Raw genomic sequence first — 27,855 nt, forward strand, 5'->3', positions numbered from 1 at the left:
CTATCATAATAGAAACTAGATTTCCACATGAATTTTGAAGATGACAAATACTCAAACCATAGCAAAGTTTGATGCAAATCCTATCAAAATCCCAGCAAGACTTTTTGAAAATTTTGATGATTATCCTGAAACTTACAGGGAAAGGCAAAGGAATTAGAATAACTAAAAGGATATTGAAAAAGAATAAAGTGAGAGGTCTCAGTTTACCTGATTTTAAGATTTAATATACACCAACAGTAATCAAGACTATATAGTATTAGTAGAGAGATAAACAGATCAATGTCACAATAGAGACCTACACAAATATGCACAACTGATTTTGCCTAGGTACAAAAGCAACTCAATGGAAGAAAAATAATCTTTCCAAAAATGATGCTAGAACATTTCATTTAGACATCCAGAAGCAAAAAAAAAAAAAAATTCTCAACCTAACTCTCCATCTTATATTTAAATTAACATAAATGTGGACCATAAATATAAATGGAAAACATAAAACTATAAAACCTTTAGGAAAACACATAGGAGAAAATGTTCTCCGAATACAGGCTGGGCAGAATCCTTAGCCTTGACACCAAAATCATAATCCATAAAAGGAAAAATTGATAAATAAGACTTCATTAAAATTTAAAATGTCTACTATGCAAAGATTATCTTAAGGATTAAAGTTACAGACTGGGAGAAAATATTTCAAACCACATAATCAACAAAGGATTAGTATGTAGAATATATAAAGAACTCTGAAAACCTACAGTAAAAAAGCAAACAATCCAATTAGAACATAGACAAAAATCATGAAAAGACATTTCAATGAAGAGTATAAACAGATGCAAATAAGCACATAAAAAGATGTACAACATCCTAACCATTAGATAAATGCAAATTAATACCACAATGAAATATTACCACATAGTTTTCAGAATGGTTAAAATAAAAAAAAATAGTGGCAACATCAAATACTGGCAAAGAAGCAGAGAAACAATCTCTCATGCCTTCCTGTAAAATGGTACAGCTACTCTGGAAAACAGTCCGGTAACTTAAAAACAAACAAACAAACAAAAAAAACTATATATACAACTACCACACAACTTAGAAATTGCACTTTTCAACATTTATCACAGATGAAATAATTACGTTCACACAAAAACAAATACAGGAATGCTTATGGCAGCTTTACTCACAATAGCCCAAAACTGCAAACCCAGATGTTTTTCATCAATTAAATGGTTAAACAGATTACAGTACATCCATACCATGGAAAACTACTAAGCAATGAATAGGAACCAACTATTGATACATGTAACCACCTGAATAAACTTCCAGAGAATTATACTAAATTTTAAAAAACCAACCCCAAAAGACTCTACAATCTATGATTTCATTTTTACAACACTCTTAACCAAGTACAGAAATGGAGAAAAGATTAGTGATTGCCAGGGATTAAAGAGGGAATAGGGAGTGAAATGGAAGTGAGTGTAGTTACAAAGCGCAACATGAGGGATCCTTGTGGTGAAGAAAATGTTCTATATCTTGACTTTATCACTGTCAATATCTTGGATCTGATACTGTATTACAGTTCCATAAGGTGTTACCATTAGCATAGATTGAGTAAAGAATACATGAGATATCTCTGTTTTATTTCTCCAAACTACAAGTAAATGTTCAATTATCTCAAATGGAAAGTTAGTTAAAACATTGTCTATTCCACTATTTTTCAACCTCTCCTTCCTGGAGACTGAAAGAGGACTGCCTGTTTAAAACCTTGGAGCTGATGGGAGGAGGGTACTCCTGAGAATGTGCAACCACATGCTGGTCTTCATGCTGATTTGCAGCCCCAATTCACACCATCTGGTGGTAAAAAAAACTCCAAGCCAAGAATTGCTTTGAAAATGGTTCTAAAATAAGAGATATTCCCAGGCACCTGGCAGAAACAATCATAAATTCTTCCTAGAAGGAATCACATATATTCCAAAGTGCAACTAATTTCCACAAAAATTATTTTCATAAGAAAAATGAACAGCTCACATTTTTAAAAAACCACTGTGTGCATACGTAAACATGATACCATTTTAAAGAGAGTCAGCTAAGAATAAAATACAGTAGATGGCATCCACAAAAACTTCAATACTGAAACTACCAATTACATTATAAAATAAATGTTTAACATGCTTCAAGAAATAAAAAAGTGGGTTCAAAATTGAGTCTGAGCAGAATTCCTAGAAAATAATAGAAATTAAAAACACAAAATTTCACAGCATATTTTAAATATATGAAAGAAGAATTAATGAACTTTATGTAAGAGAACTAAAGACATTTTCTAAACTTCTAGTGACACAGAGATGTAAAACATTAGAGCATTAAGAGACATGAAGGATAGAGTAACAAGACCTAATATCTATCCTGAAGAGAGAGAATGAAAGCAGAGGGAATATTTAAATAAATAATGGCTTAGAACCCTTCAGGAACCAATGAAAGACACCAATCCATAGAGTTAAGAATCTCAACACAACTCAAGCAGAGTAAATAAAGGAAGAAGAATTTCTATGTAGTCAGAGAGGGCCAGGCACAGTGGCTCACGCCTATAATCCCAACACTTTGAAAGGCCCGGGTGGGCGGATCACCTGAGGTCAGGAGTTCAAGACCAGCATGGCCAACATGGTGAAACCCCGTCTCTACCAAAAATACAAAATTAGCTGGGCGTGGTGGCACACACCTGTAATCCCAACTACTTGGGAGGCTGAGGCAGGAGAATCACTTGAACCCTAGAGACAGAGGTTGCAGTGAGCCAAGAAGGCACCACTGTACTCCAGCCTGGGCAACAGAGTGCAACTTCATCTCAAAATATAAAAGCAAAAATTTAAAATTAAAAAAAAAATGCAGTCAGAGAGAAACAACAGATTACCTTAAAAGAAACAACTAGACTAATGCCTAATTTGTCAACAGGAAAAAATGTGGGTCATAAGACTGGAGCATGATACTTTCATTGTTGTGAGAGAAAATAACTGTTATCCCAGAAAGCTACAAACAGCAAAAATATCTATCAGGAATGCAAAAACAGAGGTTTCTGTCACCAATACATTATCATTAAAGAAACTCCTTAAAAAATGTATTATAGGAAAAAAGAAAGTGACCCCAGAAGGAAGGTGATGAATCCTGACCTAGCCACCCAGCCTGATGACAGTGAAGCATGCCTGATTTCTATTAAATGACCATAGTGCCATCTTCATCTAGTACCATAATCATGTTCATCACCATGACAACTTTCTAGAAGAACCAACACCAACTCAGGGGAACACAATGCCTAAACAATTAGCTCATATATGCCATCTAATCAGGCACAGACAGACTTTGCTTATCTGATATGAAACAAATTGTTCATGGGTTTCAGCTCTAAAAAAACCTATCACTTTCCCTCTCCTGAGCCTTGAGTCTTATCCTGACCACCAACCCTTTGTTATTGGATCTAGTTCCCAGCTTAATAATTTCAATCTTTGGTCACAAAGCTTTTATTTTCTCTTTAACAAAGGAGATAGGAGAGAAATGAATAGCTACAAAGATTAACTCAAAATAGATAAAGACCAATATGTAAGAGCTAAAACTATAAAAACTCTTAGAAGAAGACAAAGGGGAAAAGTTTCATGACATTGGATTTGGCAATGATTTCTTGGACATGATACCAAGACACAGGCAGCAAAAGAAAAATAAATAACTTGGACTTCATCAAAATCAAAACTTTTGTCCATCAAAGGGCAGTATCAGAGTAAAAAGACAACTCAGAAGGGGAGAAAATATTTGCAAACCACGTATCTTATAAGAGATTAATATCCCAAATATACAAAGAATTCTTATAACCTAACAACAGGAAAACCCACACACCCTGATTAAAAAATGGACAAAGAACTTAAACATTTCTCCAAAGAATATGTAAAAACAGCCAACAAGCACATAAAAACATGGTCAACATCAGCAATCATCAGGGAAATGCAAATCAGAAATCACAAAGAGTAAGGACTTCACACTCATTACAGGATGGCCACTGAAATGAAAGAGAGAGAGATAAGGAAAATAAATAACAAGTGTTGGTAAGGATATGGGGAAACTGGAACTCTGGTAGGAATGTAAAATGGCGCAGCCACTGTGGAAAACAGTTGGGTGGTTACTCACAAAATTAAACATAGTACTGTTTGGACAAACGGAGGCAAGATGGCGCAGTTCCGGGTTCTTCACCGTCAACTTTCCCGCGCCCGGGAAAGACACCGGTCGACCGCGCAGGCGCAATGCGACCTCCGACGGAGAAGAACCGGAACCCGCCTAGCCACGCCTACCGCCCCGCCCCCGACCCGCCTATGTCCCGCCCACTGCCCTCCCACTTCCGGGCCCAGGACATAAAAGCCGCTCCCGGCGGGCGTGCGTGCCAACTTCCTCGGCCCCTCCTCCTATACGGGACCCAGGAACCTCGTCCGAGACCGCCAGAGCGAACTTCCTCGGCCCCTCCTTGTGCGCGGGACCCAGGAACCTCCCCCGAGAACGCCGGAGGGAACTTCCTCGGCCCCTCCTCGTGGGCGGGACCCAGGAACCTCCTCCGAGAATGCCGGAGCGACTTCGTGGGCCTCCACCGCCGGAGACCAGTGAACCTCGCTCCCTCCTTCACATTGGCTTGCAAATAAAGTTTTTTTTGCCTTGCCTACTTGCCTTTTCTCTGGCATTTGCTCTGGGGGTCGCATTAAAGCAAATCAAGTATTACCATAAGATCCAGCAGTGTTTCAACAAGCAATTACTAACATACATGAAACACCTGAAAAAAACAGAAAGTCTCAGCAAATAAATAACAGATAAAACTGAAATGAAAACTAGGTGGGCTCAATAGCAGAATGAAGATGACAAAAGAATCAGTGAACTGAAGATAAAAATAATGGAAATTACCCACTTTGAACAATAAAGGAAAAAAAAACAGACCCTAAAACAATGATCAGTGGCAAGCACCTGCATGACTATAACAAAAGATCTAACATGTCATTCAAATCCAGGAAGAAAAGGAGAAAGAGGGCAGGTTTAAAAAGTACTGAAAGAAACAACTGCTGAAAACTTCCCAAATTTGGCAAAAGACATTAACCTACATACTCAAAAAGCTGACCAAACCCCAAATAAGGCAAACCTAAAGAAATCCATCTCAAGATGCATCATAATCAAATCCTTTAAGAACTAAAGACAGATTTTTTTCAAGTATTTAGGGAAAAACCCATCTTAAGTATAAGGGTAAAACAATTCAAATGACAGCAGATTTCTCTGATCTCATCACAACAGAGGCAGAAGGAAGTGGCACAACACTTCAAGGGCTGAAAGAAGAGCTGTCAACCCAGAATTACACATCCAGTGAAAATATCCTTCAGGAATCACAGAGAAATCAAGACATTCTCAGATGAAGAAAAACGAAGAGATTTGATGCCAGCAGACCTAACCTAAAAGAAAATGGTTAAGGAAAGTTATCCAAATAGAAATAAAAATGCTAAATATCTCCTTTACATTAAAAATAAAATATGATTATTATATTCTATGATAATGTATAAATATGATATACACACATACACAGTTTCAAAAAGGAATGAAATCGTGATACAATTCCACAACACGAAAAAACCTAAGGACATGCTAAGTGAAATAAGCCAGTCACAAAAGGACAAATACTACATGAGATACCTACACTAGTCAAATTCATAGAGATAGAAAGTAGAATGGTGGTTGCCAGAGGTTAGGGGCAGGGAGGAATGGCAAGTTGTTTAATAGGTACACGGCTTCAGTTTTGTAAGATGAAAAGAGTTCTGTGGATAGATGATGGTGATGGTAGTACAACAATAAGAATGTACTTAGTGCCACAGAACTGTACATACTTAAAGACGGTTAAGATGGTAAATTTTATGTGTATTTTACAATTTTTAAAAAATAAGTAGCTTAACTCCATAAATTTGTGGAAGAAGCAAAACTGCCAGCAGACTAGGTTTCCAACATGTCTACATTACAAACACATACTATATATAGGCATATTATAAATATGTATAAATATATAGAAGCATAAATAAATTCCTACATTTTTCTTGTAATAAAAAAATTTTAACTATTTATTAAAGAAATTAATGTAATTTGAGTGGATATATACATGCATATATAGAGAGAAATAGATATAAAATAAATACAGCTCTTACTCATGTATGTGTTTGTGTGCATATTTTCTAGCTCCTTCCACTGAAAGGACTAGAAGCAATGATATCACTATAACAGTAGTACAATTAGAACCCAGATCTTAATTTCTAAGTATCATTCTTCAGAAAAAGAACCTAGAGGTCTTTGCAGAAATGGCTAATCTTAGAATTAGGGCTGAGAAATTACAAGAATTTGGGATATCTTGTACAGCCAGAAAATAAGCTCACGAAGAATGGTGTGTGTGTGTTAAGAGGTCATAAAAAATCAGGTGAAAGGGTTCTCACTGGCCAAATGTGGAAAAATTTAAACATTAAAATAAATAAATGATTTATTCAATGTAAAAGTTAACGTTAAAAAGATAGTTACATAGCATAAGAAATAATCAAATAACAAAGAATGTATTTGTAGGTATTCTGAAAATTTAAATAAACATGTCCTATTTGCTAAATAATACTAAAATACTGACAGTGGACAGTAAAGATTAAAGAACAGTTATAATTGGCTTATTACTCAAGGATCCCTTCAAAAAATTTACTTTCAGTATTAAAATTCACTTTGCTTACTTAAAATCTAAAATGTTAGCTATAGAAGGTAAGTGGCAGAAAGCTGTGTTCTTAAATTAAATATGACAAGTCTGATCTTATTTTTTAAAAATCTGACTTTTTACTCTGTATTTCGATTTAGGAATAAATGTAAATAAAAGAAAACTAAAAGTAAAAACATCATCAAATTTGACATTAATCAAGTTATAATTTTTTAGCGTTTTCTCAATGTCTAAGTTTTTGAGCATCAAATTGCTTTTCTATTTTTGTGATTTCATGTTTTGAATGCTTCCATTTTAAAGTGAATGAAAACTAAAGCTAAAGTACGTTATTAAAATATACCACATTTCCCATGACTCATCAATTTAAAAATCAAATCACAACATTTCTAAATAATCAAGCCTTTCTAATAAACATCTCTATACTATAATCAGAAAATAATGCAAACTATACTAACATAAAAATTCAAGACTTTCTTAGTATCCACTTTATCTTCAACTCCATTCCCACTAGTATCCCTCTACAATTTCCCCTAAATGGTTCAGTCTTCTTAGCCCTAAGTGGGTGGGAGGTGGGTAGATAATGAGAGATTACTTAAAGGGTACAATATATGCTACTCAGGCAATGGATACCCTAAAATACCTGCCTTCACCACTACACAATCTATGCACGTAACAAAATTACACTTGTAGGCTGGGTGTGGTGGCTCATGCCTGTAATCTCAATAATCTGGGAGGCCAAGGTGGGAGGATCACTTGAGCCCAGGAGTTCGAGACCAGCCTGGTCAACATAGCGAGACCCTATCTCTAATAAAGAAAAAAAATTATACTTGTAGCCCATACATTTATACAAATTAAAAAAAGAGAAAAGTCTTCTTAGCCTTAGCTTTTCTACCACTGTCAAATTATATCCAGAATATCTAGCTGTAGGTTCAAATTTCTCAAAAAATTTTATTTTCTTTATCTAGGATTTATATGTTTTTCTAAAAATGTGTAATTTATTTCCTCTTGCTTATATACTCAAGGAAAACAAACATGTCAAAGGATGTGAGGAGACTTGTCAGGAATACACAAACACTTCAGAAAATCATAAAGACACAATAAGAACATGAAAAAAACCCACAATGTATATAAGAAGATAAGTAGATTCTTATGCACAATTCTGCTGAGCTAAGAAATGAAAACAGCTATTTTACAATGTTTACTAGTAAAAACAAACCACAGAATTAGAAAATCTAAGTTCTACACAGAATTCTGTAAGCAAAATATATTCACTCAGAAAAATAATTTCATAATGTGTTATAGCTGAAGTTTTTGGAAGCATAAAGTGTGCTTTAAAAACTTCTAATTTCTAGAAACTGATTTTGAAACAGAAAATTTTGCAATCTCATTTTAAATTGTGAATTTTTTAGTGCAATAAGGGCTTTTACTACTGAAATGAAGTTTGATGATAATCACGCTCTGTTTTAATTTGCTTCCTAAATTCAAACCCTATGTGTGTTTTCCTCAAAAAAAAAAAAAAAAAAAAAGACTTTGTACCTGTTCTGAAAGTCTAAAGCAGTAAAGAAATTATAAGTAGATTTGCTTTATTATTCTAGTTAAATACAAATTCTGTGATAAAGTAATCTTTGTTTTAGCACGTGTTGCTCAATGTATCATGGTATGAATTTTCTGAATTTAAATTAATAAACATGTTATAAATTACATGTCACTATATGACATTTGTTTCTAAATTATATACCATAAAAACACTCAAGTAATAAAACATAACTAGGCTGACTTGGATAAAGTATACTTTTAAAATTTTGTAAAAATACTTATTTTCATACCTGCCCACTGTGCTCTAGTCTTAGGGTGTCCCTCAGGTAAATGCATTCCATTTTATTCTAAAACAGTCATGAAATAAGCTCCCAGAACCCCACAGTATTAAAATTAGAAAATAAATACAACTCTTTCGATCCTATGTAACTTATTTTTAGTTGTTGCAACAAATTACATCAAGTACTCATTCAATTAACAGGAAACTAAAAATGCAAAGTTTCAGAACTTAAAAAGAATAGTTTACAATCCATTTAACTATGATTGACCTATTTTGACAATTAAAAACCAACCAACCAGATGGCTCATCACACTCAACATAGAACTGTATTCAAAGTTGGATGGGGCCGAGTGTGGTGGCCCACACCTATAATCCCAGCAATTTGGGAGGCCAAGGCAGCCGAATCACCTGAGGTCAGGAGTTTGAGACCACCCTAGCCAACATGGTGCAACCCCATCTCTACTAAAAAATACAAAAATTAGCTGGGCGTGGTAGCACACGTCTGTAATTCTAGCTACTCAGGAGGCTGGGGCAGGAGAATCGCTTGAATCTGGGAGGCGGAGGCTGCAGTGAGCAGAGATCCTGTCACTATACTCCAGCTTAGGTGACAAAGCAGGACTCCGTCTCAAAAAATAGGTAAAATAAAATAAAATTAAATTAAATTAAAATTAAGTAAAATAAAATAAAGTTGGATGGACCTTTGAACATCAGATGAGGCTCCTTATTTTATAGATGAAGAAAAAGAAATTGGGAAACCTTAAGTGACTTGCCCAACATCACATTTGAACACGGGTCTTTCTAAATAACAGAGGCCTTCTGATGACTGTAAAATGCTGACATGTTTGTAGCATTAAAATTGTGATGTATTACTTTTCCTCTCACTTGTATCCTAATATTCTTCCCACTCTGCCTTGCTTCTTTTAATAATAGAATTGGCCATGGGTAACTCACTAATAATATACTGTAGGTATCTAAACTTAGAAACCAAAACTATTCTCAGGAGGCGAAATAAAACATCCTTTACTATTTCTGTTATCTTTACTTTTGATTACAGCTAAGATTTCCTCTGTGAGTAGGCTGTTGTTGAGAAGCAGTGACTCAGCTTGTGAAATTACTGACTTGTTTATAGGTTCTACTCATTATTACTAAATCAAGGGAGTTTGTTTATATTATCTGTTACCATGCATTTTATTTAAAAGCATGTATAATTCTTAAGAATATTATTTTAATACTTTAAACATGAAATTATACATCTAAAAAAATGTTAACGCTACTTAACACTTTTTAAAGATTGTTTATTTCCTGTTAGTGACCTATGGTATAAGAACAATGGACTACAGAGTCAAAAGATCTAGACTAGACTGCTTAAGTCAAAGTGGCTACTTTTCATCTAGCTGTGTAATCCTACACAAATCATTTAACTTATCTCTCACTCTCAGGGTCCTAAAAGTAAATATATCCTCTGCTTAGTGGTAGGCTGGGCAGGAGAATCACTTGAACCCGGGAAGCGGAGGTTGTGGTGAGCACAGATTGCACCATTGCATTCCAGCCTGGGCAACAAGAGCGAAACTCTGTATCAAAAATAAATAAATAAATAAATAAGAAAAGAAAAGAAACAAAATATATCCTCCACTCAGTTTTTCCTTCCCCCCCCCCCCCCCCTTCTGTCGACCAGGTTGGAGTGCAGTGGCGCGATCTTGGCTCACTGCAGCCTACACCTCCCGGGTTCAAGCAATTCTCCTGTCTCAGCCTCCCAAGTAGCTGGAACTACAGGCATGTGTTCCCATTCCCAGCTAATTTTTGTATTTTTAGTAGAGATGGGATTTTGCCATGTTGGCCAAGCTGGTCTCGAACTTCTGACCTCAAATGATTCGCCTGCCTCAGCCTCCCAAAGTGCTTGGATTACAGGTGTGAGCCACGGTGCCCAGCCATCCACATAGTTTTTCTATCGAAGGGGAGAACTTCTTGAAAATGCTCTATAAATTATAGTAACACCATACAAAAATAAGGTATTATTATAGAACTATCAGTTACTACCCTTAAAATATATTTAAGAAATATGCAATTCTTGTATATAATGAAATTTATATACTAAAATTTCAATATTTAAATTTTCAAATGATTATATTTTGGGGATGCACGTAAGAGGAACTTCATCAGATGAGGAACATCTGCAAAGATCTTTTGTTTTCTGACCAGCCTTCTCACAAGGCTTCAAAACCTGCATGGAAAGAAAAACTACGTAGATACAGAATTTAGAGACAAACCTTATACCTTATGTGGTCTTACTCATTCATTTAACAAATGAAAGAATAAAACAAAGACCAGAAAGGTTAAGCAACTAAGGTAAAATCAAACCACTGAGTTTTCTGATTCCCAAACTACTGTCCTTTCCACCAGGTCAGTTCCTATGTAAACCCCTTTCTCAAAGAACCTACCAAAATTATAACTAGCATCATGTTAACATTATTATCAGTTTTCCCTATATAAATCACAAACTCTTTGATGATACTCTTTTTATTCCTCTCCCTCCTATCAGTACCTAGCAAAACCTTAAATATGTAATACATAAAGGACACTGGATTAAGCTTAAGAAAAACCAGTATTAAGTACATGAAAAGATGCTCTATGTTATCAGTCATTAGGAAAATGCAAACTAAAAGCACAGATACCACCACTACACACTTATTAAAATGGTTAAAAAATAATAATAAACTTAAAAAAAAACCTGACATTGCCAAGTAATAACAAAGATTCAGAACAACCAGAATTCTCATACACTGCTGTCTAGAATGCACAAACGTTACAGCCATTTCAGAAGAGTTTGGCAGTTTTTTACAAAGTTAAACATACACTTACCATATGAAGACATATGTCCACCTAAAAATTTGTATATAAATATTTATAGTAGCTTTATTCAGAATCAACAAAAACTGGAAACAACCCAAATGTTTATCAGCTGGTAATGGATAAACAAATTGTGGCATTCAGCAATAAAAAGGAATAGACTACTGATAGAAGCAACAACATAAATGAATCTCAAATGCTTTATGCTAGATGAAAAAATTCCTACCCAAAACGCTACCATACTATATGATTCCATGTACACAACATTCTGGAAAAGGAAAAACATGAGGTCAGAAAACAGATCAGTGGTTACCAGAGCCTGGAGGAAGGGGAAGGGAACTGATTACAAGAGACAACAGAGAACTTTTTCGAGGTGATGAAGAGACAACGGAGACTTTTCTGAGATGATGGATATATTCTATATTTTGACTATGGTAGTGGTTGTACAACTGTGTAAGTTTCTCAAAACTTATAAAACTGTATACTTCAAAAGGATGAATTTTTCTATATATAAATAATACCTCAGTAATACTGATTTAAAAAACAAAAAAAAAATCTCACTTATGCCCTTTCATTACCTGAGACCCTAAGTAACTTATTGAGTTTCTATGGCCTTTATAGTTTTTCTTACCGAGAAAATGGAGGGGCTATAACATTAGTATTTAACCGTTACCAGTGGAGCATGTCCAGGTTCTTGGCATTTTGAACAAATAATTGGACAAAATGCACTAACAAAGAAAGGAAAATAATGAAACAACAAGAGCAGAGATGTACTGAAAACCAAAGTATACTCCAAAGGGTGGGAACTGCACCAGCAGCAGCTCAAGGGCCTGGATACAGAATCTTCTTGGGTCCAAATACCCACTAAAGGTTTCCCATTGGTCACTTGGTATTCACCTCAGGTAAATGAAGTGGTGCCCAATCAGAGGCGGAAGTGAAGCTACAAAGGTCACTCTCCTATGCAAACATCTGATTGGTTGTGGAAAGCAACCAATCAGAGGCTGAAGTGAAGTTACAAAGTCGCACTTCTATGCAAACGAAGATTTGGCCTGCAATCAGTCTGTGCGCCACCAACCAACCAGAGGCTGAAGTGAAGTTACAAAGTTACACGCCTTTGCAAACGTCTGATTAGTTGCTTTCTGCAACCAACCAGAGGTACTTTCAATTTTCCGTCTGCCACGCAGAAAAGGTAGGGGTCCGAAAAGGGAGTAGCCTCCGGCTGCTTTGTTACTTAAGCATGGAAAGTGAGGGTTTTCCTTTCAATTTAGTTCTAAGAAGTCAGCGTGAAATGGCCTTAAGTTCCCTGAGTCCAGATTCTATTCTCCTGCCTCATAACTACTGCCTCCCTTCCAATGTTAAAATCATATTACTCAACTGTAGAAACATTTTTGTGTCGTCTACTTTTCCTAGAACTCTTAAAATTACATTTGTGTTGTGTTAATGGTAAAAAACTAAAGGTAAATAAATATTTCAAGACATATGAATTTAAAATGTCAAAATTAAAGCAATATTTCTCAGATATATTTTAATAAGGTGTGGTTTTAAACATAATTTTTCACCAATTCTCTTGTTAACACAAAGTACTATAAATAGACATAAAAGAATAGATTATATAAACTGGTGTAAACTTAAAGGCAATACAAGTAAAATACCTAAACACATAAAAGGACAGACACTATAAATGAAGGAAATGTATATAAATTCATTGATAGCTTATTTATATTTACGAAAGCAACATGCTGCATCTTTCTGGAGATGAGTCATACAAAAATTCTACTTATTAATGCAACCTGGAACTAGTTTTATAATCCAGAGCTTCTCTTGATTAAATATTTTATTTTTATTAAATAAATATTATTTGGAGCACTGTGGCTATCCTTAGGAAGATTCCATTAATTCTCAAATTAAAGATATTACTTATGTTGTTCTCAGTTACTGCACTGTGACTGCCACCAACAGTCATCACTGCCTAGCACGGTGTCACCTTTAGCTTGCAGAGCTTCAGCCAATAAGAGAAGTAAATAGGGAGTTCTCTACACTACAGTTTCTACCAAGCCAAATGCCCACAAAAAAGCCAGTGGTAAAGCACACAGGAAGTAACTAGCTACAAAAGCCACTCACAAGAATATGTTGCATACTAGAAAGGTTAAGAAACCACATCATTATAAGCCTTGTACTGTGGCTCTCAGTGAAAATCAGAAGTTATCAAATGTACACTGAACTTCTCACTTGCAAATTTCCCTTCCAGCATCAGCTGTGAGAACTTCAAAACAGATCTACACTTCCAGAGTGCAGCCCCTGACACTTTTCTAAAGGCAAATGAGGCCTACCTGGTTAGCCTATTTGAAGACACCCACCTTTGTGTTATCCGTATCAAATATGTAACAATTATGCCTAAGGACATCCTGCCAAAAAGTCTCGTATGTAGAAAATGTGCTAAAATGTATTATGAAAGGAAATATTTATTCTTAAAAAACAAAAAAGTACCTAATTATGAGATTGCAAATGGGAAAAAAAATGGATGAGAGAATAAGGTATTAGCAAGTTTTTCCCCCACTTTGATTTGTATGCAAATTTTTGTATTAATGTTGGGGACAAAAAACATTCAAGCAAGTAAAAAATGTTTACATGAACAAGTTTCAGCAACTAAATTTTATAATCATTGTAAACAAATCTGTTGACTTTTTCTGGGGAAAAAAATATGTTTTGCCCCCTAATGTCTACACAATAAAAATCTAAACTCTGGGCACACAAAGCCTTTGGAATTTTTAGACACAACCTGCCAGAACCAGGCGTCCCAGGCGTCTACACTAAATTTTTTGCCACTTCCTAAAATGTACTACAAACTTTCTTGTTTCGAACACTATTCCTCCTTCTCTACGTAATAATCAAGTCAGCCTTTGTGATTACTTTCTCACAGAATTCCCTGGAGAAAGCCGACTGCTCCCCGCTCTATGGTCCCACTTTATTTCCACATTATATATTTGTCTGGTCACCTGTTTGTCTCTTCCATTAGCCTAGACTAGGATCTAGAAGTAGGCCAGATTCCTTATTCATCTTTGAATATCTCTGTAGTAGTTCTTATTAGCTACTAACTCAATGTTTAACTGAATGAATTCTATAAAATCAGGAGCCATGGAAATCTACACTAAAAACAATGAAAGTGTATTCATTATTAAATACAAGTAAGTATTTAAAACAAGAAAGGTATTTGTAGTAAACTAGAATGCTTTGGTTGTACTAAAAAATTTCACAGAGTTTGTAAATGAGGTTCATTATTTTCCTGAAGTTAAACCTATAATCTTACCAAAGGTATCGGTTTCACATCTTTATACAGAAAGATTTAAGTTCTAGACCTTTTTCTGAATTATGTCACTTAGCCTTTCTTTAATTTTTCTCTACTAGAAAGCTACTTTATTTAATATAAGCATATTACACTAATATTTGAAAATTATTAGTATAGAAGCAGTCCACTACACAGCATCAAATCTAAAGCATCATCAGAGTACCACTGATAGGGACAGTCTCTTCTATCCATGTCAACTAGTTCTACACCAGAGCTACAGAAAATCAGAATTATCAAACACATCAAGTTCTCTCAGAAACTTTGTCTTAATATGGATCCTGCTTTAAAATTTCGCACTGAATCCTACTAAAAAAGAAATGTGTTAATCTAGTGAATTATTTTGACAACCACCTATATAAACCAAACTAATTTTTCTCAGAACCTCATTACCTTAACTCAAAATTTCTTTTAATACTTTCACTTTGTTATGTGTTCCAATTTTCAAAGCTGTAACAGTAGGTCTTACTTGATCATACAAGAGAACCTGTCAAATCTAACAATAATTTAGGATTAGTGCAATAGACATTAAGATATGTAGCTGAGAGGCTGTAATCAGAACTACAACTTCAAATGACTTGCATAACTAAAATATAAGTTCATTTTCATTTAATCCACAAATATTTGTTGAATAACAACAACGTACAGCACATTGTGATGGCCCCTGGGGGAGGATATAGAAATGAAGGTAATAATAGAAATGATGGTAGTAACAGAAGGTGGTAATATCTAACATCTATTGATAGCTTATTGTGTGCATGACACATTACATGTATTAACTCATTTAATCTTCCCACCAATGCTAGGAGGTAGTTAGAATTATCCTTAATTAACTAAGGTACTGACAAGTTAAGGAATTTGTCCAATGTCAGACAGCTGGTATTTGAACTAGGGATTCCAGCTGTAGTGTCCTGACTCTGAGGAACCTTCAATCTAATAGAAGGTATTAACTGCCAAAGGTGCTGTAGGATTTTAGAGTTAAGAATATGCAATCAGGTTGAAAGAGGAGAATTTTCAGGCTGGATTTTGCTGGTTGGATAGGATTTTAAGAGCATGTTTTAAAGAACATCAAAACTTGAGACACAGCTCAGTAATTTTTACAAACACTGTAATCTCTCAACAGCAGGTTATATCAATAACAGTTTTGCATAAATTAAAACATTCATATACATGGACACTTTATGTATGCATGTTTCAGTTTAGTTTCATTAAATGAAAGAAGAGGGCAATTATTACTTCCACACCTAAGGACAAAGTAAATGGAAGTATGCAGTAAGGTACAGAGGACACATTTATTTACTCACACTACAACTACATCCATCCCTTCTTACACTATACCAGTAAAAACCAGGCTCAGGAAAAAACATATTCTTTAAGAATGTCGATGTGAAAGATCACATCGTTTTTTGTCAGTCATCTGCCATCACTGCCAAGCACAATCATTTTGCCAAATACTTTGTCACAATGGAGAATGTCTGTATGTTAGATTTGAAAATCTGTGTCATAAACCTCGTAACACAATACGCCTCTGCATATCATGCCACCTAAGCATGCTGCCTGAACTGAAGAAGGTCCTTAACACCAAGGAATTTGTTCCAAAAGTAGATGTCTTTTGCAACTTTAATTCACAATAGGTATTTAAATATATATTTAATTCTATGTTTTTTACAACCCCTGTTTTTGATACAATCTTTTCTAACTTGGGCTATCACCATACCCTACTATTCTTGAGATGCAGGAACTCCTCCTTTCCATTTGGCAAAAAAATTACAGTATCTGGGCACTAAGAGACAAAAAATTTATATGACTAATCCAAAAAAGAGAAAATAGAAGATAGGCAAGAATCCTAATTACTCAAATAGTCGTTTTCATGTAAAATCAAAGTCCACCCACTTAAAACTCCTTAAAAACTGGAGGACAAAAAGAAATACTTCATAGTATTCACTCGAGGAAGGGTACAGAAGTGATACATGAACATGTAACAGCACATCTGGGGAATAGCAACTAATGTAGTGGAATGTGGTTTGTACAAAACTGGCTTGGGGCATGAGACAAAAACATTAAGAATCTCTGGTTAAAGAGGATAGATTGAATATAAGGATTTAGTTCTGATGCCTCCCAGTAAAGAAATTTTTGAAAGACTATTAACCCCAAAGAAACAGAAATATAATTTTAAAAGCTAGAAAACAGAATAAGTGGCAATGACAATTACACCTGGGAAGGCTGAATTCCACATTAGCCTAGAGGAAAGCCAAAGACACCTAGTTTATATCACATTGACATTTAGTACACCAAAAGACCTCTAAACTTCTTGGAGAAGTGTTGGCGCAAGGAAAACATAAGATGAGCTGAAGCATTATGTGGTGTTGGAAAGTAAGGAAGTGAGTGCTCAAAAAGCAAAGATGAGTACAGAAGCCCACTAGAAAAAGTGCCCCCTGGCCAAAATTGGAACAGCTTGATCAACAAAATAAATGACAGAAAACTGGATTATAATCCAAAGAATAAAATAAATATCCATAAGTCCATACTGATATAAATAAATAAGTAAATAAATGGGGGGAGGGACAAATTCTCCTCGCAGAAGAATTTCAATTAATAAATGTAGAAATAATGGCAGAAATAGAAAATCACTATTATTAAGCCTCAGTAATAATTGCTGCAGACAAGATCACAGATAGATGATAAAATTAGTGGGCAGAAATGTAGGGGGAAACAGGATATCTGCATGGTCTCAAAGAATTTGATTTTTAAAAGCTATTTTATTTTTAAAGTTTGACTTGCCTGGTTGAATAACTTTAAATCAAAGTATTTAATAATTATTACAGGGGAAAATAGTCAATTCACAGTGGAGAAACCTAGCAGACACCCTCTTACTCAAGTGATCAAGGGTAACATCATCAGTAGTACATATGGGCATCATGCCCACGCCCCTACAACATAATGCACTGAAAGGAACACATCCCGTCTGTGATAATCCTTCTTTTCAATTCATAACCTCAATCTATTCCTGAGAGAGCATCCACAAACCCAAATTGAGAGCCATTCTACGAAATAACTGACCAGTATTCTTCAAAAGTGTCAAGATCTTGAAAATGAAGACTGAAAAATTATCACAGATAAAAGGAAACTAGGAGATATAAGTAAATGCCATGTAGTATCCTAAATTTGGATCTTGAAACAAACAAAAACTGTGAGTGGGAAAATTGGTAAAATCTGAATAAATTCTGTAGTATAGTTAATAGTATTATACTAAGGTTAATTTCTTACTTCTGATCATCGTTCTATGGTTATATAAGATGTTAAGATAAAAAGAAGCTGGGTGAAGAGTATACGGAAACTTTGTACTCTTCCTGCAATTCTTGTGTAAATACATTAAAGCAAACAAATAAAAAATAAACTAAGGGGCTCAGGAACTGGAAGTTTCAGACACTCTGGGAGTGAGAGTGGAGTCCAAACTAGAACTGACAGAAATCTAAGAAGTAGTGAAAACCCCCAGACCACCTCTTCTACTCTTCAACCCCTTCTGATAAAAGACTAAACAATCCCTGGAGAGCATATAACAGGATATATCTAGACTAGAGGACAATATGCTCAATTGAATTTGAAGGGTGCCATAATGAAAACTGGGGAATTAGGTTAATCTGCATGCTTAAAGATGAGACCCATGTCCCCTCTTCCTACTCAGCTCTCAAGCTTGTTCTCTCCTGGCAAAAGATGAGAAATTTTGTCTGGGAAAACAATCCAGCACAAGAGAAAAGATGTGTCACTGGGTGCCCTGGTCTAAATGCCTATGTCTCTTCACCCAAAATTCACATGTTGAACCCTACTTACCAATATGATGATATTAGGAAGTGGGATCTTTGGATGGTGACTGGATCAAAAGGGCAGAGCCCTCATAAATGAGATTAGCGCCCTTGTAAAAGAGGCTCCAGAGAGCTTCCTTGTCTCCTTTCACCATGTGAGGACACAGCGAGATGGTGCTACTCTGTGAAGCAGAAAGCAGGCCTTCACCAGACACCAAATCTGCTGGCACCTTTATCTTAGACTTCCCAGTCTCACTCACAGGAACTGTGAAAAATAAATTTCTGTGGATTACAAGCCACCCAGTTTATGATATTTTGTTTTTGCAGTCCAAATGGACTAAGACTGGGAGTCTGCAAGGAAATCATCCAGATTTACCATCCTACAGAGAAAACCATAATCACACAAAAGCACAGCTTCCATTCAGCCTAGGGCCTCTCTCTTAAATAAGCACAGACTTCCAAAGATCATGAGACATCTAAGGAAAGCAACAAATATAAAAGATAAAGACCAAAGCAAACAAACAGAAAAAGGAAATTTGGAAGAAAAAGAATACGCAGACCAAAAAAAAAAAAAAAAAAACTACCAATATTTCCTAAGAGAGATAAGACACTGCATCCATAAAACAAATACAGGATTTTTTTTCAAAAAAAGGAATGGAAACTATACATATGATAGCAGGAATAAGGACTTAGTAGAAGAACTGGAAGGCAAAGTTGAGAAAAATCTCCCAGAAAGCAAAGAAAAAAACAAAGAAATGAAAATAGACAAGAAAATTAGAGAAACCCATCAGTAGGCCCAACATCTAACAATAGGAATTCAAAAGAGAGAGGAGAGATAAAACGAAGGAGAGGAAATCAAAGAAATGAAGGAAAATTTATAGAATTTATGAGATAAATTCCAGATTGAACAGGAGTAGCAGAATGAATTTAAAAAACACACATATCTAACTACATAATACAAGAATTTCAGAACTCTGGGGACAAAGATTCTCTCTCCAGCTTGCAAAGAGAAAAAAAGAAAGTTTATGCACACGTATGTTTATTGCGGCACTATTCACAATAGCAAAGACTTGGAATCAACCCAAATGTCCATCAGTGACAGACTGGATTAAGAAAATGTGGCACATATACACCATGGAATACTATGCAGCCATAAAAAAGGAAGAGTTTGCGTCCTTTGTAGGGACATGGATGCAGCTGGAAACCATCATTCTTAGCAAACTATCACAAGAAGAGAAAACCAAACACCGCATGTTCTCACTCATAGGTGGGAACTGAACAATGAGCTCACTTGGACTCGGGAAGGGGAACATCACACACTGGGGCCTATCATGGGGAGGGGGGAGGGGGGAGGGATTGCATTGGGGAGTTATACCTGATATAAATGATGAATTGATGGGTGCTGACGAGTTGATGGGTGCAGCACACCAACATGGCACATGTATACATATGTAACAAACCTGCACGTTATGCACATGTACCCTAGAACTTAAAGTATAATACAAAAAAAAAAAAAAAAAAGAATGAGTAAAGAGCTATGTGGTATGCATGTGGTTTCTGGTCAAATATTCGTCATGATAATAACTTAAGAATTACAGCTCTCTTAAAAAAATCATAAAAAACATAGTGTGCTTTTAATATTTATGTATGTGTCTGCAACTACCATACCAGATTGAACTATTCTTTTTGAAATAAATGTAAACATTGAGCCAAAAAAAAAAAAGTTTCAAAATAGTTGAAAAGGATCTTCTAAGTATCTGATCTCAACATCAGAGAAAAATAGAAGACAGTAGAGCAATGCCTTCAAAATTCTGAGAAAAAATTATTTCTGACTCAGAGTTCTCTGCCCAATCAAACTATCCATAAAACAAGAGGGGAGAAAAAACATTTACAGACACGTATAGTCTTGAAAAAATTCTATCCCATCCAGAAAACAATTTAAAGTGGCCCTTCAAAATGAGAACGTAAACAAAGACAGCCAAAGATACCAGATACAGAAACAGGGGCTCCAAAACAAGACAGAACTGAGAGAATCATTAAGATGACAGTAAAGCAAGTCCAAGACAACAGCTGCACAAAAGTTCTAGCTTTAACAAGTTCAAACTGGAGCAGGTCAGAGGGCCTGGGAAAGAGCTTCTCACGAAGTCAAAATTGGTAGGTTTGAAGATAAGCCATCATACACTTGAGAGATAGTTTGGACTAAATCAGGGTTTCTCAACAACAGTTCTATTGACATTGCGGGCCTTGTAATTCTTGGTTAGGAGGCTGTCCTGTGCAGTGCATAAGAATACTTGGCAGCATACCTGGCTTCTACCCACTAGATGTCAGTAGCACAAACCCACACTCTCCTCCGCTCTCCCAACATTGTCAAATGTCCTCTGGCGTGAAAATGGGCCCCAACTGACAACCACTTGGCTAATTTAATAAGTATACAGAAAACTAAGCAAAGCAAAATCGTTAAAAATTACTAACTCTGGCCTGACTAACATGGTGAAAATGGAGTCATTATAAACTTTCAAATACTGATGTATCCAGGCTGGGCATGGTGGCTCACATCTGTAGCCCTAGGACTTTGGGGAGGCTGAGGCAGGAGGATTGCTTAAGCCCAGGAGTTCAAGACCAGTTTATGCAATAATAGTGAGACCCCATCTCTACGAAATACTAATGTATCCAAACAACTTGCCGTATGACAATATTGGGAGTACTGGGCAGGGTTAAAAAGTGTGTTTGTGTGTTGTTGGGGATAGTGGTAAACCCTCATTTTTACTTAAACTGAAAAATACCTTAAACTGAAAAATCAAGAAGTAACACTACAAAAACACTAATTTCGGCTGTGCATGGTGGCTCACACCTGTAATCCCAGCACTTTGGGAGGCCGAGGCGGGTGGACCACAAGGTCAAGAGATCAAGACCATCCTGGCTAACACTGTGAAACCCCGTCTCTACTAAAAATAAAAAAAATAGCCAGGTGTGGTGGCACATGCCTGTAGTCCCAGCTACTCGGGAGACTGAGGCAGGAGAATCATTTGAACCTGGGAGGCAGAGGTTGCAATGAGCTGGTGTCATGCCACTGCACTCCAGCCTGGGTGACCGAGCGAGACTCCATCTCAAAAAAACAAACAACAACAACAACAACAACAAACGCTCGTTTCAAATATGGAAGTAAGTATCAAAAGCCTGAAATGATGGCAAATTTGCAGAGATCTACTGTTTTTGTAAATACAGTCATGTGCCATATAAAGACATGTTGGTCAACAGTGAATCACAAATATGACAGTCGTCCCATAAGATTATAAATACCATATTTTTACTGTATCTTCTGTATATTTGAACACACAAAGACTTATGATGTATTACAACTGCCTACAATGTTCCATACAGTAACATGCTGTACAGGTCTCTAGCCTAGGAGCAATAAGCTATGCCATATAGCCTAGGTGTGTAGTAGGCTAAAGCATCTAGGTTTATGCAAGCACATTGTATCATGTTCAGATGATGTCTAATGATGCATTTCTCAGAATAGATCCTCGTCATTAAGTGACAAGTGACTGTAGTTCTGCAGAGCTATTTGACTCTTATAAATATGTGCATGTATTAAATATAACTTCGATAAAAATAAATTTAAAAAATCAACTGAGTCCATATTATCAAGGACTTTCCCACTGGTTAAAGCTACCTTGATTTAGAATCAAATAGCTATGTAACTTTGAGCAAGTTACTTAACATCTTTAAGCCTAGTTTCTTCATGTGTAAAATGGATAATGAAGAATAATAGCTAATACAATCACACTGTCAAATGAGATAATATATGTAAACTGGTTAGCATAGTGTCTAGCACATACTGTTTACAAATAGTACCTATCATTCAAATTGCAATCAGAGGGAAATAATTATAAACTTTAAAACAGGTAAATCTTAATCTCATCTGTTTTGGTAAGTAACCCTGGCGGTTATGGGGAGGATGGTTAGGAAAGGAAAGGCCTTGGAAGCAGAGTGACCAATTAGAAAGGTCACATTGGAGAAAATACAATAATTAGACAAAGGCAGAGCCATGGAGAGAAAGATAAGGACACAGAAATATTTTCTTTCCTTTTTTTTTTTTTTTTTGTTGAGACGGAGTCTCGCTCTGTCCCCCAGGCTGGAGTGCAGTGGAGCGATCGCAGCTCACTGCAAGCTCCGCGTTCCGGGTTTACGCCATTCTCCTGCCTTAGCCTCCCGAGTAGCTGGGACTACAGGCGCCTGCCACCTCGCCCGGCTAGTTTTTTTTTGTATTTTTTAGTAGAGACGGGGTTTCACCATGTTAGCCAGGATGGTCTTGATCTCCTGGCCTCGTGATCCGCCTGTCTCGGCCTCCCAAAGTGCTGGGATTACAGGCTTGAGCCACCGCACCCAGCCCACAGAGATATTTTCTAAGTGGTGAACTACATGTGAGAAAAAGGAAAAGAGAGGAGTCAAAAACTGTTCTAACTTAAGCATATAAATAGATGGCGATAACACTAACTGAAACAGGAGAACACCAAGAATTGGGTTGCGAGAAGGGAAGGAGAAATAAGCTTGATATTACCTATATTTAATTTGTGGGTCCTAGAGTACAACCAAGTAGAGATATCCAGTATGCAAGTGGAAATCTGAATCTAGAAGGGCTCAGGGCTGGAGATATAAATGTGTAAATCACAATCAAAGGTTGAAGTTATACAAGTGGATCCGATTACTCAAGGCAAATATACAGAGTAAGAGGAGAGGGGAAATAGGAAAACTATGAGCACAAAAAATTAACAACACTATGTAAATACCCCCGAAAATACAATCAGATCATCTCAATTTCTGTTTTTGAAAATAATATACATGCTCATTTTTAAATATGAAAGTCTAAATATATACACCAATAATCCAGACATCCAGAAATAGCAACTCTTGATATTAGTGTATTCCTTCTGATCTTTCAATGCATATAACCCTAAATTGTTCATTTTTTCCTCAACAAAATTAGAATCATATACAACTCTGCATTCAGCTTTGCTTTCATTCATTAAATGAGCATTTCCAATGATATCTAAAATACTGACTTTTATTAAACACTCCAATTTGTTTACAACCCTGGCAGGCATAACTTGACAAACTTGTCTCTTACTGGTAAGAGAGAGTCAACATCTGAAATTTAAGAAAAAGGCTCATTTTAAAAGAATCACTAAAATCAAAAAGGACAATTGCAGCACATTTCCTCAGGTAATTTAATTAGGAAAAATAAAATTAAAAGAACATGCATTTGATATGTTCTGTAAAAGATACTGATGAATGGATTTTATAAGAAGTCAGACAATAGAAATAAAAACAAGTTGTTTTTGCTATCAATATGTCTTATATATGTACTCTGAGGTTGCTGTGAAGCTCAAATGAGTTAATACAAAGCACAACCAACAGTATCTGGTATATAAATAAATGCTCAATAAATACTGGCTATTACTATCATCATCACCATTAGATGCCAAAACCAGTTCCAGACAGAAGTAGTGATTGCATGAAAGACAGGACAAAAAAAAAACCCAGAGATAAAGAATTTACATTTCTACTCTTTTTCCTTCATTTTTTCCATTTTCTCTGGATTTACAGAGTCCATGAGCACTACTTTAAGTACTGCAGTTTAAGTATTATTTTTAAAGCATCAGCAAATGTGTACCTTATCCTTGATTATTCTATAAGATACTTGAGAGAACAAATTTTTCTATTCTCAGTTTTTCCTATTTGGCAGAATATAGTAAGATGCACAGTGAGTACTCAATGAATATTAATGACACACATCCTTATAAGAAAACAGAATAACAAAATAGCAACCAAACAATAATTAAAATTGGGATGATATTAAAAGAGACCTCAAAGCCGAAATCAATATACTACAATTCAAAGACATATAGCAGAATGAAACAGGTGAAAAGCTTTGTTCTTCACCACAATGAAGATACCACTCTCTTTGCTCTTTCTGGGTACAACAATTTAGGAAGAATACTAAAAACCCTGGATTATGTCCAAAAGAGAGGAACTAAGAAACAGTTAAAGAACTGAGGATGCTCAGACTCAGAAGAGGTTAGTTCTCGTGCTGCCCTCTTCCATCTTCAATGATGAGAAAAACTATCCAATGGGAAATGCTTTAACATTTCTGTAAGGCAACTATCAAAAGATGGCAGCTATAGAGATCTAGACTTCTCTCAACTCAAAAACTTAAAAATAACAGATCTCTTCTAAGACAAAGATGTTATCAAAGATTAGTCATGAAAGTATGTATTAAAGCAAAAGTTGGAAAATAGCTTGCCAATGATGCTGTGGAAAACCTCCAAGGACAGGATAATTGGTTAGAATGCTAAATTTGCTTACAACCCTGTCACCACACCAATGAATATTTACTGAATATCTGCTCCAGGAAAGACGCTGTCTTAAACCTATAATACAAACCTACAAAAACGAAAAACAAAGAAAGAGAAACACACAAAGTCTTTGTTGTCAAGGAATTCACAACAAATAATATATAAAATGTAGATTACAGTTTCAGATCATAATAGATGTCACCAAGCACCATCTTGTAATTGCCAAATGAATTCTATTCCCACATAAAGGTCTTCTAAGAGGGAGAAATCTCTAAGGTTAAAATGGTCAGAAAAGGCTATTTAGAATAACTGAGATATGAGGTACTTATGGAAAAATGTGTATGAAGGTTTTGAACAGGAAGGAGGGGACAGCACAAATAGAAGCGAAATGCAAGTTAGAGAGAAACCTGTTTGACTACATTAAAAACCTGTTTCATGGGAGAAGAGATAAGCTGGAAGGACAGGTTGTAGCCAGAATCAATTGTACTGGGCCTTGAATACCAACCTAAGTAATTTCAAATTTATCCTGCATAGAGTCTCTGTAGCAACTACTCATCTCCGCTGTCGTAGCAATACAAAAATACGAAATAAATAGCATAGCTGTTCCAAGACTAAAATTTGAATTGCATATTATTTTCAAGTGTCACAGACTATTATAATTCTTTTGACTTTTTTTCTTCAACAATTTGAAAATGTAAAACTCATTCTTAACTCACGGGCCATACAAAAACAGGCTATGAACTGATCTGGACCACTGGCCGTGGTTTGCCAATGCCCGTACTACACTAAGCTGTCTTCCTCAAGAGTCCTCTAAAGGTAAATTTGTCCTTGAGTTTCAGGGACCAAAATATATTATTCACTGAACAACTATACACATCAACACATGCATGCACACACGCCCACATCTAACCAAAATCTAAAACTAGTAGGGGTCAGAGGTTCCCTATACAAAGGTCCTCAAAAAAAAAAAAAAAAAAAAAAATCTTTAGATTGATAATAAGTCATTAAAATAAATGCAACAAATTTTTTAATTTGCCATTTATTTTCACATAGTATATGTACTTAGAGTTACAAACTATTCTTACAGAGCCTCGAAATTACATGGAGAGCTCTGTAAAATAGAGTATAATCAAGGAAATAGTAGCAGAGGACGTGAGTTCTAGCACTAGGTCTGCCATTTATTCATTATTTGACCCTGCACAAGTCACTTTCAATCTTCCGGGCCTAATTCCCTCAACTGTAAAGTGGAGGGGTAACTTAGATGATGATTATGTTTTCTCTTAGCTCTAGCACTGTATGATTCTACTACTACTTAAAAGGACCTGTCCGGGAGCTTCAAGGATCACACAAAAATGCTAATTCAGAATACAAAAGCCGGGCGCGGTGGCTCACACCTGTAATCCCAGTACTTTGGGAGGCCGAGGTGGGCGGATCACGAGGTCAGGAGATCGAGACCATCCTGGCTAATACGGTGAAACCCCGTCTTTACTAAGAATACAAAAAATTAGCCGGGCGAGGTGGCGGCTCCTGTAGTCCCAGCTACTCGGGAGGCTGAGGCAGGAGAATGGCGTGAACCCGGGAGGCGGAGCTTGCAGTGAGCTGAGATCGCGCCACCGCTCTCCAGCCTGGGGGACAGAGCGAGCCTCCGTCTCAAAAAAAAAAAAAAAAAGAATACAAAAAAGATGAGAAAGGCCTTGACTAAATGAGTGGGCAGATAGGACAAACAGGTGGGAAAATGACCAGAAAAGTGGAGTATCAGTAAAATAAAGAAATTGTTTTTTAAAATACTATCAAATCCTGCAGAGAATTCAAAGAGCAGAAGAGGCAAGAAAAAAAAAAAAAAAAAAAAGCCAAAGATTTTGGTCATTTAAGAGATAACTGGTGACTTTCAGAAAGTTTCCAGTAATCCAGAAGCAAATATGGAAGTGGAGGCAATCACTTTAACACAGAATGAGTGTGGCCATCAAAGAAGAAAAAGCTAGTTGGCTAGCTATAAAAGGTAAGAACCACAGATTATGCTTCCAGGAATCATGAAAGGAACCAGGGAAAAAGAAGACTAAAGATGAGACTAAGGAATAGACAATAAAGGCATATGGTCCATAAAAAGTAGAAAGGAGGGGGAAAAAAGTTGCGACGAATGTAAAGCCTCAGGGAAGGGATTTAGTCCTTAAAGGACAGGCATTTAATCTTTAAACTTTCATTGCTACTATCACTTTTTACACAACAGATGTTTCTACAACGCTCGGTATCTATTATTATATCATGTTTTCTATAAATCAAGTTAATAGGGAAATAAATCTAATGTTGGGTTTTCTTAAAGCAGAGTTCCAACTATATGATATTTTTCTAACGGTCAAAAAAATCGAGAAAGAATATTTTTATAAAAATGAAAACCAGCAATATGAAGCTCTAAAACGAAATACATATTTACACATTTCTTACAGCACCTATCACTTCCTTCCTTGCATAATTACTTATGTGGTAAAGTACCTAGTCCCTAATTGGAGTTCAACAAACACTAGTGTTCACTTTCTTAGTAGCTCAGAAAGTTCCCAAGGCAAGAATTCTGATTAACTCATCTGCTTATCTGCTTTGCACAGAGTTGGTGACGCTTGATGAACACATACTGACACATAACTCTCTGCCTTTTACAAAAATCGTCCTTGCAAAACAACTATCACTGTCCATCTGACAAAGCTGGGAAAATACCTGTATCATACAGGTACATGACTCCAATAATATCACCTTTGCATGGTGTCAGTGCTTGCTTAAGTAGCAAAGAATTGCTACAAAACAAGTAAAACAGGCACAAACAAATTTAAGAATCTGTAATGATCACTCATAAATTTCAAGATTCCACATAGCTAATTTCAATCCAACACTTGTCTCTATTTAAGGTATATGAGAAATAAAAATCCAAAGCATTAGCCTGATGATCAGCCAGTTAA

General features: G+C 35.9%; 1 protein-coding gene across 3 annotated transcripts in view; it reads right to left on the minus strand.

Annotated features, from left to right (window-relative positions):
- Positions 1–27,855, minus strand: part of USP47 (ubiquitin specific peptidase 47) — a 119,184-nt gene that overhangs the window by 89,694 nt on the left and 1,635 nt on the right. The window lies entirely within an intron of this gene.

The sequence above is a fragment of the Piliocolobus tephrosceles genome, chromosome 13, assembly GCF_002776525.5.
Source record: "Piliocolobus tephrosceles isolate RC106 chromosome 13, ASM277652v3, whole genome shotgun sequence".
Lineage (NCBI taxonomy): Eukaryota > Metazoa > Chordata > Mammalia > Primates > Cercopithecidae > Piliocolobus > Piliocolobus tephrosceles.